Below are 14777 nucleotides of genomic sequence, written 5' to 3' on the forward strand. Positions count from 1 at the left end.
GCAGATGGAGCATCCCACAGGAATGCAGGGCGCCCCCCCCCCCCCCGCATGCTTGGCAGCAGGCTCGGAAGTAGACCGGAAGTATTTCTGGCTCACTTTTGTGTCTGCCACCAAGTACGCAGTCAGGGGGGACTCAGCAGTAAGCTGTGGAGGGGACCCTGGGTGCCCTCCCAGACCCAGACAGCACCAGTTGCTAAGCCGGGGTTTGGGGTCCCCTGTGCACTCCGTGGCAGACCTGGAAATGGATGCACCCTACATCCAAGTAATGTAATAATTTTAAAATCATGTGATGGGCTGTGTTACTGAAATAATACCTGTGGCCCAGTCATGTCACTGTGATTGTTTAAACTATTTGTTGTTTATTGCCTCCCAGAATTGGTTTTGTGTCATAATTTTATCAGTACTTTTCCTTCTTGCATTCTGGAGGGCAACTCTATTGCCAAAGTATCTTTCATATGGTAACTGTTAATGGAATTTGAGTGTCTGCACAGGAGGAGAATACTATGAACTTTATATGTGAAAACCTACTGATTTGCTTTGTACGGCTTAGTACTCTTATTTGCTTCCTCCTTAGATGTGAGAGAGGCCAGATGTTAACCTGATATAGATGAAGGTGAAGTTGAAGGCATATTTGAATGTAAGGTCCTTCCACTGCTGAGTAGTAGCATTAATTTTTTTTTCTTTTGGGTGGCTTGTAAAAGATGAGACCACTCTAAATGAATTCATTTATGTTGAGTGTATCTACACATTCATTAATACACAGTAGTTACTGCACATTTTATGTTGGTACTTGTTTAATGAAGTACTAACTAAATGCTCAGTAGCTCGTACTACTCTGCGGTAGTGCCAGTGCACAGTTTATTTGTTTTTTGTGATGCTTACTGTGCAGTAGCTTCATTGTAGTATAATAGCATGGTTTCTGACTGGCTTGCTACTGCGCAGTGTTATTAGGCTACTTCACAGTAAGTGTCTTGTGTAGATATGCCTGCTGAGTCTTGTGACTGCTGTGTGAACTTTCTCTTTTGTCTGGCTTTCATGATTCATGCTGTCTGAATAAAAGAAATGTTGATTTTAGTGAATAGTGAATCTTTTCATGTCTCTACATCATTTGCCCATTCTGTTATACATGCTTGTACTCGTTTATTGTACTTTTCAAGATCTTGTATTGTACATGTGCCTTCAAGCAACAGCCATTGCAGCAGGTGTTACATAGTCCGAGGCTCTGTGCCAGTCACAGGTGGCTGAACCAATGGTATAGCTACACTTTTTCGTTAATTCTTTGAGGAGTCTCACTCCATTATGTAGACAGTTGAGAAATTGCCACCTTTGCTATGATTGGTCAGCCATGGTGGCAAGGACTTGGCTGTTCCTATGTCCATTTTCTATCTATCAGGTATTTTTTTCAGCCTTTTGTTGCATATCTGTAGTTATTTCTCCTTGTGTGACATCAACAGGTTGGGTACTGGTGAGGAAGTTCCTGCATGATTTCAGACGTTTGTGTGTTGTGGGATGGCCATACAGCGGGTGTCTCGCATCTTCTTCCATTTGTCTTGATTGTTCTGTCCTGCTGGTCACTGCTGTTCTGATGCTGGCTGGCATCACTCCACCTGACAGGTACACACTGTTTAGGCTGGTAGGCTTCAGACATCCTGTGATGCATCAGCAGTTGTCATTCATAATGGGGTCAAGGCACCTAGCATATATGGATCTCTCCCACACAAGGCATGCATACTTGTCAGAAGAGAAGCTGAAAGCCAGAGCAGTAGATCAGACGGTTGAGGGGCTAGGTCCCCATTTCAAGTTGGTGAGCTTATATAAATGTTGTTAGGAGTGCTCACCTTTGATTTTGTCTTCATGATGCGTTCTTTGTATGAGAGGATTTGATCAGGGGTGACTCCAAGGTAGACTCTTGGTTTGGTCAGTGGAATAGTGGGGCCCTGGACCATGTAATGTTGAACTGGTGGTTGGCCTCATGGTTTCTCAAATGGAAGGCATGTACTTGTGTGTGTGTAGAGACACAGTTGTAATTAACTCATAGACTGATGCCTGAGAACTGATAAGACCTCTAGATGTTTGAACCGAGTCTTGGGTTGCAAAGTATAAATGGCTGGTTTTGGAGACCTCTTTTGGATGCTTTTAGACAGGTGTTAGATTTTGTTTTTTTATACAAGTTTTCAAAACCTACACTCTCATCTAAAAACAGCTCACAGTTACAGGTATTCATTCTGTTCCCACTTTACTTTTGGAATACACTGGACATTTAGAAGAGGTCAGGACCAAATTTTCAAAAGTGTTAGTGCCTAGCAGCTCCAGTTGAGATGTGTAGGGTCAGATTTTCAAATGTGTTCTTAGTTGTAAAGATTAGTTTTGCTTAGTGTGAGGACTCCTTCTGTGATGAGATGACTGGCTCTGTGGATGTGGGAAGAGCAGTGATATATCTTGACTTTAGCAAGGCTTTTGATATGATCTCCCTCAACATTCTTGCCAGCAAGCTCAGGAAGTTCAGGTTGGGTGAATGGACTGTCAGATGGATAAAAAACTGGCTGGATCATTGGGTTCAGAGTAGGGGTGCACTAATAGCTTATTTTTAAGGAGGCATATTGGCTGATACCATTCCGATTTCCAATACACAGCCTAGCAGCTCGAAAAGCTGCATCCAGCTGGTAAGTCTGTTGTGGTGGAAGGCGGGGGGGGGGGGGAGGAGAGGGGTGTTGGGGAGGGGGGCAGATCAAGGCCCCCACGGTGAGGGAGGAGTGGGGCTGGGGCAAGTGCTGCACAGGCAGGGCATGGGACAGAGCTGCGGCTTGTCCAGGGTGGGTGGCTCCTGCTGTTGCATGCATCCCGGGAGAACATAGGGGCAGGAAGGCTGCAGTGGCAGGCTGTGTCTGTGGCTGAGCTGAGCGCTTCCCAGTGTGGGGCTGGGCTGGGCTGCACTTGGGACAGGAGGCAGTGGCATGGGAAGGAGGGCTATGGGGGTGGGGAGGGGGCTGCAGCCACTGCAAAATTTTCCATAGTCTGCCAATAACCTCCCCTCCCAGAGCTGCCATCTTCACTCACCCTGAACACAATTCCAGCCCAATCCCCCGCCCCCATGCCAGGAAGAGCCCACCACAGCCCATGCTCCAGCCCGCCCGTGTCCCACTTGGACACAGGGGCACAAGCCCCCCCCCCCCCCCCCCCCTTAGGGTGTGCGCATCAGTGGGAGCCACCTCCCTCTCTCCCTTGCCCACCCCTGAGGCGAGCTGCAGCTCTATCCCACTCCCCACCCCAGCTGAGCAGCACCTGCTCTGGCCCCAGCCCCACTCTGTCTCTCACTGCGGAGGCCTTTATCTGCCCCCTCACACCCTTTCCACCCCAAGAAAGTCACCAGCTGCATGTAGCTCTCCAAGTTGCTGGGCTGTGTTCCTCACTGCCTATGCGTTGCACTGCAGCTGCGCACGTATACAGGCATTCATCAGCAAAATTATTGGCCACATAAGGTTGATTTCTCAAACAGTAAATTTTCTTTATATCAGTGCCTTTCTGATATTCAACCTGTGTATCAGTGCATTTCTAGTTCAGAGGGCAGTAATCAATGGCTCAATGTCTAGTTGGCATCCAGTATCAAGTGGAATGCCCCAGGGGTTGGTCCTAGGCCTGGTTTTGTTCAATATCTTCATTAACGACCTGGAAGATGGGATGGAGTATACCCTCAACAAGTTTGTAGATGACACCAACCTGGGTGGAGTAGTAGATATGTTGGAGGATAGGGGTAGAATTCAGAGAGACCTCGACAAATTGGAAGATTGGACAAAAGAAAATCCTCATGATGTTCAGTAAGGAGAAGTGTGAAGTTCTGCACTTAGGACAGAACAATCCCATGTACTGGTACAGGCTGGGCACTGACTGGCTAAACAGCAGCTGTCCAGAAAAAATATAGGGGCTATATTGGACAATAAGCTGAATATGAGCCAACAGTGTGCCCTTGTTGAGAAGAAAGCTAACCACATACTGGGGTGCATTATTAGGCATGTTGTCAGCAGATAGAGGAAAGTGATTCTTCCCCTCTGTTTAGCACTGGCAAGGCCACATCTGGAGTACTGTGTCCAGTTTTGGACACCCCACTACAAGATGTGGACAAGTTGGAGAGAGGGCAACAGAAATGGTTAGGAGGCTGGGGCACATGACTTCTGATGAGAAGCTGAGGGAACTGGGCTTATTTAGTTTGGAGAAGAGAAGACTGAGGGGATTTAATAATGGCCTTCAGCTACATGAAGGGAGGTTCCAAAAGGGATGGAGCTAGACTGTTCTCAATGACAGAACAAGGAGGAATGGTCTTTAGTTGCAGCATGGCTTAGGTAAGGTACTAGGAAAAACTGTTTCATAAGGAAGGTAATAAAACACTGGAACAGGCTACCCAGAGAGGTTGTGGAATCTCTACCCTTAAGATGTTTTTAAGACTTAAGTAGACAAAGTCTTGGTTGGGATGATATAGTTGGGTATGGTACTGATTTGAGCAGGGGGTTCTACTAGATCAGGGGTCACCAACCCCTGGCACATGTGCCAAGTATGGCACGCAAGGCCATTTTGCTTGGCACACCACTGCCAGCTCAGGCTCTAAGCAGCTGCTGCCAGCTGCGGAGCCAAGGGTGCTCCCAGCAGGCAACTGAGAGGCTGCAAGCCCTGCTGCAAGCAGACTGGGCTCTGTGGGCCAGCTGCAGCCTGGAGGCTGCAAACAGCTGCTCTGGGCTCTGCCGTGTTGGCACTCCGGCACTTTCCAAGGTAGACATTGTGGTTTTTTAGGTGCTCCGACCAAAAAACGCTGCCTACCCCGGACTAGTTGACCCTCTGACATCCTTTCCAATACTAATTTTCCATGATTATATAATTCTATGACTGCAGTACAGCACTGAAGTGCTCCGTGAGCTACTTATTGCCTGTGCCAGCCATAGGGAATTCTGGGATGGCTGGGGCAAGAACAGAAAATAAGGTTTATGGGGTCTTGAGAATTCATCTAGTTCATCTGCCTTCCCTAAAGGCAGAATTAACTATATGTGAGCTACCAGAAATTGCTGTTTGTCTTTCTTTTCTTAACACCTTGAATGATGGAGATTTCCATATTCTCCCTAGGTAGTTTCAGTGCCTACCTATCATCTTCCTTTATAACTACAAAAATGTTCCTAATGCCTAATCTAAAAGTTTCCTTGTTGCAATTTATCCATTACTGATTATCCCATGCTCAGGGGACATGGAGAACAGTTAGTATCTTTCCACTTCTGCAATAACTTTTTAACATAGTTGCAGGCTATCACATCTCACTTGGTGTTCTTATCTGGACCCTAGATCGGTAACCTTTAGAGTGGTGGGCTGCTGTTTGTTACCTGGCAGCTGCCACTGGTTCCCCCTTGCCACACAGGTCACAGCTTCCCCTGCAGCAGCTTTCTGTTGCTGCTTCCATCATGTGCAGCACTGATTTTCATCTCCAGCTGCAGCATGGATGGGTGAATATGGTGGTGATAGATTAACAGCAGTTGCCATAGGAATGAGAGAGCGAAGTGGGGTGCTAGAGAGGGGATCAGTGGCATGGTGCAGGGCAGAGAAATGGTGGGGGGAATGTGCTGGGCTAAGGCACGTGCTGCTAATCCTCCAGACCACCATGGGTCAGATTCAGTCACTTAGCTAGTCATTGGTTTAGGCTAAAGACTCACTTCTTCCAGTCTCATCATAGATTTCTCTTGCATGTTTTCTAGATTACTTTTGTTCCTTCCCTCTGGTATTTTCCTCCATGTCTATCTTTAGTTCTCAAAGTTTAGTTTTTAAAAGTGAATGCAGTACTCCAGTTGAGATTTTTACCAGTGTTAAGTAGAGTGGAAGGATTACTTCACATCTCATATATATAGAAACCCCAAAAGGATGTTTGCTTTTTTCAGTGCTGTGCCATTGACTCATGTTCAAATTCACAATGATCCCCAGATCTTCTGCAGCATTGTTGTCTGGTTAGTTGTCCCTCACTTTTTATTTGTGCAGTTCATTACTTCCCTTTACTTGTAGTACCCTGGTCTTTTCCTGACTTAACTTTATCCTACTTATTTTGTACCATTTCTTCAATCTGTCAAAAATTATAAGTGCTCCAAAGCTCTTGAAACCTTTCAACTTTGTGTTTTCTGCAAATTTAATAAGTGTACACTCTCTTTCATCATTGTAATCATTAATGAAATACTGAATGGTATTGGACCTAGGACGGAATCCCTGTAGCATCTCATCTGATACATCTTTGTAGTTCTCCAAGAAGCTACTGATGACTGCTCTTTGACTGTTTTTTTTTTTTCAACGAGTTGCCCATCCATTGTGCTGTAGATTTTTCTAGAACATGAGTGGCCAGACCCTCAGGCCTTCCCAGCCACTTGCCACATGGGCTACAACTCTCCCCCACATATCACACAGGTTGCACATTGTACTGTACAGACATTGTGTTACCCTTTCCACTGTCCCCCTGAGATGTGCAGGTTCTAGAGACAGACAGTGGAAGCTGGAGAATGGAAAGGGTGGCCAGCGATGGCAGCAGGAGAGCAATGGGTGACCAGCCCTCAGATTGGTGGCTGCAGGTTAACCCCTCAGGGGGTCCACATCTGACCCATGGACTTCCAGTTGGTTAGCCTTGCCCTAAAAAAAATGAGATGACCATGTGAAGCAGTGCCTATGGCCACATACAAGCACTGGCAATTCTCCTAGTAGAAAAGTATTCTTATAGTAGAAACCTCCAACCCACAGGCATTCGATCCACTTGTCTGAGAAGACACTTGCCTCATCTTGAAGAAAGATACCTGTAACTCTGAGTCTTCCTTCCTTCCTTTTTTTTTTTCTGAAGACAGATGTAGTACTGAAATCTCACCTGCAGCTTGACTCCTGATCCTAGATGAGATGACTTGTTCCCTGAATCTTCCCAAGACTTGGGGACATGGACTGGGGAAGACTTGGGAAGGCAACCTGGTCTGGGGAATGCCTGGGGACCATGGCACCACTCATCCCTCTCCTGCTGAAGACAAGGAAGGGAGGAATGGAGAGGGGAGGGGAAGAACAGCCAAGTAACACTCCCAATTCATCCTTCAGACTAGGGATGGTTCAGGGGGCCTCTCCCCATTGCCTCACTTGCTTTGAGACGGTGTGCACTCCCTTGTAATGGCTGGAGAGCGGGGGGGCAGGGGGTGGCTGCAGCCTGAAAAGCTTCTCTGGGAAAGATTCCAGCCTTGGACATTCCTCAGAAAGTTTCCAATGCTAGAAACAATGCCACAAAGCAGCCATACTAAGGTCAAGAAGTATCACATATTACTGTTTCCCTCTGTTTCCCTTTCATAGAAGACAATTGGGTTAGTTTGTTGTTTTTCTTCACAAACACATATTGGGTGTTTTTATCACCTTGTTAAGTTCCTGATGCTTGAAATTGACTGACTGTTTGTTCCAATTTCCTTTTGTAAATTGGTCTATAACTCCCTGGGTCCTCCTTCACTTTCTTTTTCTGAAGGCAGACATAGTACTTGCTGTTATCTAGCCTTCTAGACTCTCACCCGTACTACATAAGGTCTCAAAACTTGCTACAGCCAGTTCCCCACGTACTCGAAGGTGAATGTTATAGGGTCCAGACGAATTAAAAGCATTGAATTTGTCAGGCTATGCATCTCCAGCTGTTATGTTCCCAGCAGATGCCTGGGTCCTCTATTACACATTTTTTAGCTGTTGAATGCCTCATCCATCTGTTTTGTTTGTTTGTTTTTGTTTGATTAGGAGTGCTATAGTAAGCCACCAACATGAGGTCTTGTTCTTTAACCTGTTTGTCTTTATCCAAAAAGTAAAAGGCCAATAACGTGCTACGTTTTGGATCTTCAAGCAAGTGGATATACCTTTAAGTAATTTCTCCCTTTTTTCCTAGGTTTGGTTTTTTTTGAACGTACTGCACCCTCTGTGAATATTGCAGTCATGTGAATTATCCCCACAGAGTCTCTGTTATGCCAAGTAAGGCTTAGTTTTGATTATGTACTGTGACTTCCCATTCTTCCTATTTATTTTCTTGTTTAGTATTTGGTCTATTTAAAAGATGCTCTTCCTCTTTTATTAGAGGAACTGTAACTGCATAGTAGCCCCTGTTTCTGGAATATCACCCTGTGGTTGAAGAAGACTCGTGCCTCCAGTAAGTCCTCTGTGCAGATGTCCTGCCTGGCTGTTGCTCTTGTTTGGAAGGACTAAAGGCAATACCACCTGAGTCTCCAGTTTTTACAGTTTTAGTCTTGAACCTTGTGCTCACTTCTGATCTTCTCAAAGTCAAGTATGGCAGTATCGCTAGTTCCCACCTGTCTGAACAACAAGATGAGCCTTTCTGTAATGTATTGTGTTCCTTAATATATTCATGGAATATTTAGTTTAAGTAATTGTAACTTTATAGAAATGTAATATATGAATACTGTACATACAAAGCCATTTTTGTCTCCTCAAGTAGTTGTGCAAGCATTTGCTGTGCAATTACAAAGCAAGTGTTAGGAATAATTGTATATATTTATCTTCAGCAAAGTATAATTTGTAACGATAATGTACTAAGTGGAAAAAAGGAAGCAATTGAGTAGCTGTTTGTTATCACTTAGTCTGTTTTAGATGAAAATTCTGGGGCTGCAGTGATGGGCTTGCAATGGGTTCATTAAACATATTCATGAAACACCTGTTTAGTCCATAATACAGTGGTTTTCAACTTTTTTAGATTCAAAGCACCCTTTGGAAAATGCCAGCTTTTAGTTTTCATTCATTTTTTGACTATGGAAATAAAAGAGCAATTTTTTTTTTTTTTTTTTTTTTTTTTGCAGAGAGCTCAGAAAGACCATAATGTGTCAGAATGGTTTTAATCTATTCATTCCTACTTCAAATTTCTGGATTTATCTTCCAGATCATGTTTGTACACCCAGCAGTGCCAACATCATGTGGCATCCTGTAATGCCCTGGGAAGGATCTCAGGCTACCCTGGTTGAGAATTGCTTTTCTAACCTGTATATAAATTGTATAATTAAAAAGGAATACTGTGCAAAGTAGTAGTAAAAACCTCTTCTACTCTTAATATCGTATTTATAAGTTACTTATCTACTGCATTTATAGAGTTGTTTAGAGCCTTATTTCCAGGTATATTTATATCTTTTATCTGTTGTCTTGGATAGCTTCAGTATAAGATGACACATGGCCCTGAGAATATGTAGTTTGGAGAGAATATTATTTGGAATTGATTAAACCAATAAATTGTTTTTTCCTGGTTTGAGAAGCAAAAATGATTTTTTTTTCATGGTGGCTTAGATACTGTTTTATTTAGATAATTCAGATCAGTTTTGGGATGAATTTTTGATTCTCTCATTTTATACAACTGAACTTTAGCCTAAGTGCATATCAGATATGAACTAACATCAAATGAAGACATGTGGTTTATTCCATAGAAGCAAAAAAAGCTTATTTTATTTTATTTACTTTCCAGTTTATAGACTTGTGCACGTTGCCTTGATTGTATTTATGGATTACAGCCAATTTAGGCTTGCATATAGGTTACAGTAGACAGTAATTGCTATGTTTGCTCTGTAGTCACTGCTGGGACTGTGGTGCCTGTTGATCTACCTTACTAAGTTGGGTAAAGTTAGCATTGCAGCTGTGCTTTTGTGAAGATGAGGCAAATGTTTGGGTGGCTAGTCTGCATTGAGCTCCATGTTGCGGCAGCTGCATTACTAATACCCAAGTTAGTACATTTTGTGCTAGCTGTGTCTATGCCAATTAGAGTGACTGCCACATAGATGTAGCCTTATATGTGCAACAATAATTGATAACACTGGGACATGAACAAATACAACTATCTTCTAATCTACCTCAGTTTAAATACCAGAATAAATAGAATGGGATGTAGAATTCAATGAACTAACGCCTTTTCAAATCAAGATAAACCCAAGAGATTTTTTCTGTAAGAATAACACTTTGCATCTTGTTGCCACTAGTCCTATGAAGGATTATTAACGAGAGTCTAGGTTGATTTCAGGTGTTCAAGTGGTAGATGAGAAGGGGTATACTATGAACTTGATCATAAAAGGCTTTATGGATCACTTCAACATCTTAAATCATGCCTACAAGTACAATAGAAAGTACTACAGCATCTGACTTAAAGATCAGAGAGAATACACAGTGTGAACTAAATGCTGGTTTTCCTGATCAGAAATTAGGGTTTCTGGCAAAAAAAAAAAAAAAAAAGCCATTAGACTCATTCAGATTAGGAATTGATCTGTATGAATTGGACTCCTGGGCGCACATGCTACCAGATGCTTACTTACCAACTGGATGTCCAAGAGACCTTTGGTTGTTCAAGAGCTGTCCAAGAGCCTTGGAGGTGATTAAAACTTAGGTAATCTTGTAGAGAAAAAGACCACACAAAAGGTAAAGGGAAGTGTGAAGCAGAGTGCACTGTTATTGAATGCTAAGACCCAAGCTGATAATAGTAACATTTTGGCTTTAAAATTGGTACCAGACTCATTACTCGTTGACAGAGGATGGACATGATCCCCAGTAGGGGACAGGAACCACTTTTAGCAGTTTGTCTGCCTTGTTCCTAGTAGCTTGAAATCCATCTTCTCCAGATAGGATTTTAGCTTATAGCTTCCTTTTGGCACCTGGTTTGGTTAAACTGTGGGAAAGTGGAGCCATAGGCACTGACTCCATGGCTCCAGGACTCAAATACCCACCAAAAAAAGTTAGTGGGTGCTCAGCATGCATGGAGCCATGCTTGCAGACATTAAAAAATAAAACAGTTGTTTAACCAGAAGAAGCAGCGCGTTACTTCAGCCTGGCTCTGCAGCATCTCTATAGATTGAGCACTTCAGTGGGGCTTTTTGGTACTTTTAGCTAAAGCTGATTCAGTTAGCTATTAGATAAAAGCACCAGCAAAGCCCCACTAAAGTGCCTCATCTTGACATGCTGTAGAGCCGGGTAACTCACCGTCTCTTATGGGCATGTGTGGTGCTCAGCATGGGAATGTGTCAAGTTAAAAGTAAAGTGCCAGGGTGGGGTTTTTTTATTTTGTTTTTAAATGTCTGCAAGCACTCATTGGCAAAAACCAAAGTTGGCACCTATGCTTTGCACAAAATGCATCTAAAGAAGGAAAAGAGATGTATAGCTGAGCATCTTTGGCTGAATTTGGAATATAAGGCTTTTGGGGTCTGTGACCGGAACTGTCTCAAAGGGTGACAGTGGTGCCTCCCTCCTGTCCACTTACTCTCACCAGAGTAGCCTTCTGATCCTGCTTGCTACACCTTGTTGGAATAAGTTAAGTTAGTGAGGCTGCCCTCAGGGACCTGGATGAAGCCTTTGGTGTTTCATGAGATTCTGCTTATCATGGGGTAGCCTCTGTCTGGCTCGTCTTTAAAACTGTTCTATCTGTTTCCTAGACCCTGCTTTGTACCACCAGGCCAGACCCCTGGTCCTGTCTCTTTCTCTGATCTGGGTCCCCATCCCTGTCTTGCACCACCAAACCCCTCAGTCCACAGGCCCAGAGTGTGGGGTACGTGAGGCCAGACCACTAGATAGGACTTAATTAGGATGAGTCCCCACTGGTACCTTTGGACTCTTCCTAATTAAGTCCTATCTAGTGGTCTGGGCCCAGGCCTGGTAACTAAAACATCCAGTGCTCACTAGCACCCACTGCAGCTTTACAGGGTTATTGACCTTTGCACACTACATCTGTTAATGGTACTCCTTTGTACCTTCCCTTTTAGCTACTCTCAAGTCTTGTGGATGCAAGATAGTCAACATAAGCACTTAACTAAACAAGTGACTGGTCTGGGTGCCCTCCCCAAAGAGAGGGTCCTTTTCCCTACACCTCTCAGAAGCAGAGTGGCTGTCTGGCCCTGGAACTGTTACCTCAGGGCTGGTCACAGAGGTTACTTATTAGCTCTTCTGCAGGTCGTCTTTCCTCAGCCTGCCTCCCTTAGCTCTATGGGCAGCTTCCCCCAGTTGAGTGCACTCTGTCTTGCCTTACTGCTAAGCCAACTTCTCTGCATGCAATCATTTGTAGCAGGGATGGGAAAAATGATGGATCCAGCCAGCAGCCAGACTCCATTTTCCAGCAGCCCCTGTCGCTGTGGCCAGTTTCTGTGGAGATATCAGTAGCAGTGGTGCACTGACACAGGCTGGGGTTTCCATGGAGACAGGCCCCAGCAGTGCAGGCAGGGCATGTGACTGGAAGGGGAGCTGCTCTGGGGCCAGGGCTGGGATCTTGCAGTAGTGAAAGCATAGTCTGGAGCCAGGGCAGAGCTGTGATCCACTGCCTGTGTGCCCTGCCTGACGCATGCTGGCAGCGGATCGCAGCTCTGCCCTGCTCCAGACCATGATGTCACTGCTGCAAGATCCCAGCCCCAGAGCAGCTTCCTGCCCAGCTGCTTGCCCTGTCCTGTCTCCATGGAAACCCTGGTCCTGTGCTGTAATAGTGCTGCTGCTTCTGGGGTCTCCATTGGACACGGGCCGCAGTAATGTGGACAGGGGCTGCTGGGAAATGGAGTCTGCCTCAGGCTGGACTTCGCCTGCCCCTGCTGCTTGCAGCCATGTAGTTCTGCCGCTTTGCCCTGCTCTGCGGCAGAGGTTACTCAGTTGCTTAACTACTAGCAGCGCATCAGCTCTGCTACAGTTGCTCTTTGATCCACTACCTGGAGACCAACCCTCTTAAGCTATCTCCTTTGTGCCATTTTCCTTTGGGTAAGTGGCCTGCAGCTTCTTTGTAGCTTTTGAGTAGCTCCTTTTACCTTTCAGCTGCATATTCCTCACTGCTGGCCCTCGGTCAACTGTCTCTTTTTCCTCATAAAGTAATAGGGGATTAGGAGCCCCCTATTACAGGACCAAGTTCATACTTTCTATTTTTTTCTACATTGTGAGGCACACGTGGTAGTTAACGGTGAAATAACAGGATTTGATGATGATGATGATAACGATGACATGATAATAACGTTCTCTTGGAGAATGCTTTTAGCCATGCACTGAATAGGATGTATGACAAAAGAAAAATATGGGACTCTTAGATTAATGGTTCCCAATTTACATTCTATAGGTTCTTCTCAAATGCTTTTAACTTCCACTTATTCTATATGTATTGGGTTGCTTTTTTGGCAGTGTTTTGTTCTTACAGAAGTTTTTGTTAGTGGTGTTTTTGTTGCCAGGTCATCTTATGAGCATCTGGTAAAAACAAAGGAGGAATTTTATGGAGAAACTGTTATTTTGAGATTTTTTTATCTTACTAGAAAAAGTAGCAAGTAGCAAAAATGGAAGTTTTCTCTAATATTTATACTATTTTAAACAAACAAACTCATTCCCTTCCAGAACAGTGGTTCATTGTCCTTTACTTGAGTTGTTACTTTAGGCAAAGAACAAGTTATTCTTTAAAGCAGTGGTTCCCAACCACTGGGGCGCAGCCCAGTACTAGGGTTGCCTGCTAGGTCGTGGGTTGAGCCCTCTGCTTGGACCCCTGTTTGTCTGCCTGATTGAATGGCTTCTGGGGTTAAAGCTGGGCGGTGGGGCAGCCCTGGGAGGGAAGCATCTGGCTCCGCATGCCCTGTCCTGCTTCTATTGGTCTGTAATATAAAAAAGGTTGGGAACTTAAAGTCTTTGTATTCATCAGGGAAAACAAACATGTTCACTTTGCAGGGCTCTTATATCCTTAACAAAATCTCTTCCATCCCCTGAGCATGTAAGGTCTTTAACTAGAGCTGACTCATCAGAGAACAGCAGTACAATGTTGGTTAAGATTGTAGAATGGCATTGAACAGGTCTGATGGTTGATTTGCCTTTATTGGTAAAAAAAACAAAAAAACCCAAACAAACAAACAAAAAAAAGAACAGCTGATCTTTGTTCCTTTCAGTGTATGGAAGTCGAGGCCTGGCTTTGTCACCAGTGGGAGTCTTTCCATTTACTTTAGTGGGATCAGAAGTTGGCCCATATTTGATAGGCAAACACTGCCAAAGAAATCACAGTTAAATGTTATATCTCTCTGATAAGGATCAGCAAAAACCTGATAACTGAGTGACTCATCCATATTTATGGAATTTATGAAAAATTCTATAGAAATGAAACCAAAGATGTTATAGAGTACTCCAGAAACTAGGGGTGCACTGATGGAGATTTGGTGGCCAATACCGATATCCAATTTTTAAGGCTGATACCAATCTAATTTCTGATAGTGTGGAGAGCTGCCTCCAGCTGTTAAGTCTGTTGTGGTTCAAGGGGAGCGAAGAGGTCTGGGGGGAGCAGATCAGCCCCCCCACACACATGCATACAATATGAGGGAGGGGATAGGAGCAGGGGCAGATGTTGCCTGGGTGGGCCAGAGTACAGGATGGATCTGCAGCTTGTTGAGAGGCGGGGGGGGAAGGCCGGGTGGCTCCCACCACTGTTTGCGCCCTGGGAGGGCATGGGGGGGCATGTGTCCCCAGATCTGTGTGGGGCAGGTGGACTGCAGTTGTGGGCTGGGACTGTGCCGGGCTCTTCTTGTGGGGGACTGGGCTCGAGGTGGGGGCTGCAACCACCCCAGATTTTGCTGTGGTGTTGCCATACGCCTGGTGCAGCTCTGGCACTTCTTGGTTTCATAGATTTCATAAACGTTAGGGCTGGAAGGGACCTCGGAAGATCATCAAGTCCAGCTCCCCGCCCAAAGGGAGGAAGTCTGCTGGGGTCATAGGATCCCAGCAAGATAAGCATCCAATTTGCTTTTGAAGGTGTTCAATGTAGGTGCTTGAACCACCTCTGATGG

The 14777-nt window shown here is 44.7% G+C and overlaps 1 protein-coding gene across 5 annotated transcripts in view; it reads left to right on the forward strand.

Moving 5' to 3' along the window:
* FAM110B (family with sequence similarity 110 member B) overlaps positions 1–14777 on the forward strand; it is a 213530-nt gene that overhangs the window by 17878 nt on the left and 180875 nt on the right. Inside the window, exon 2 of one of the 5 annotated variants that reach the window (XM_090040024.1) lies at positions 7907–7989. The exons of the other annotated variants lie outside the window; for them this stretch is intronic. The gene's annotated coding sequence lies outside the window, so the exon portion shown is untranslated. The remainder of the gene's footprint in view (positions 1–7906; positions 7990–14777) is intronic. 5 annotated transcript variants of the gene reach the window in all.

Source organism: Crocodylus siamensis, chromosome 3, assembly GCF_052110815.1.
Source record: "Crocodylus siamensis isolate JL-2025a chromosome 3, ASM5211081v1, whole genome shotgun sequence".
Lineage (NCBI taxonomy): Eukaryota > Metazoa > Chordata > Crocodylia > Crocodylidae > Crocodylus > Crocodylus siamensis.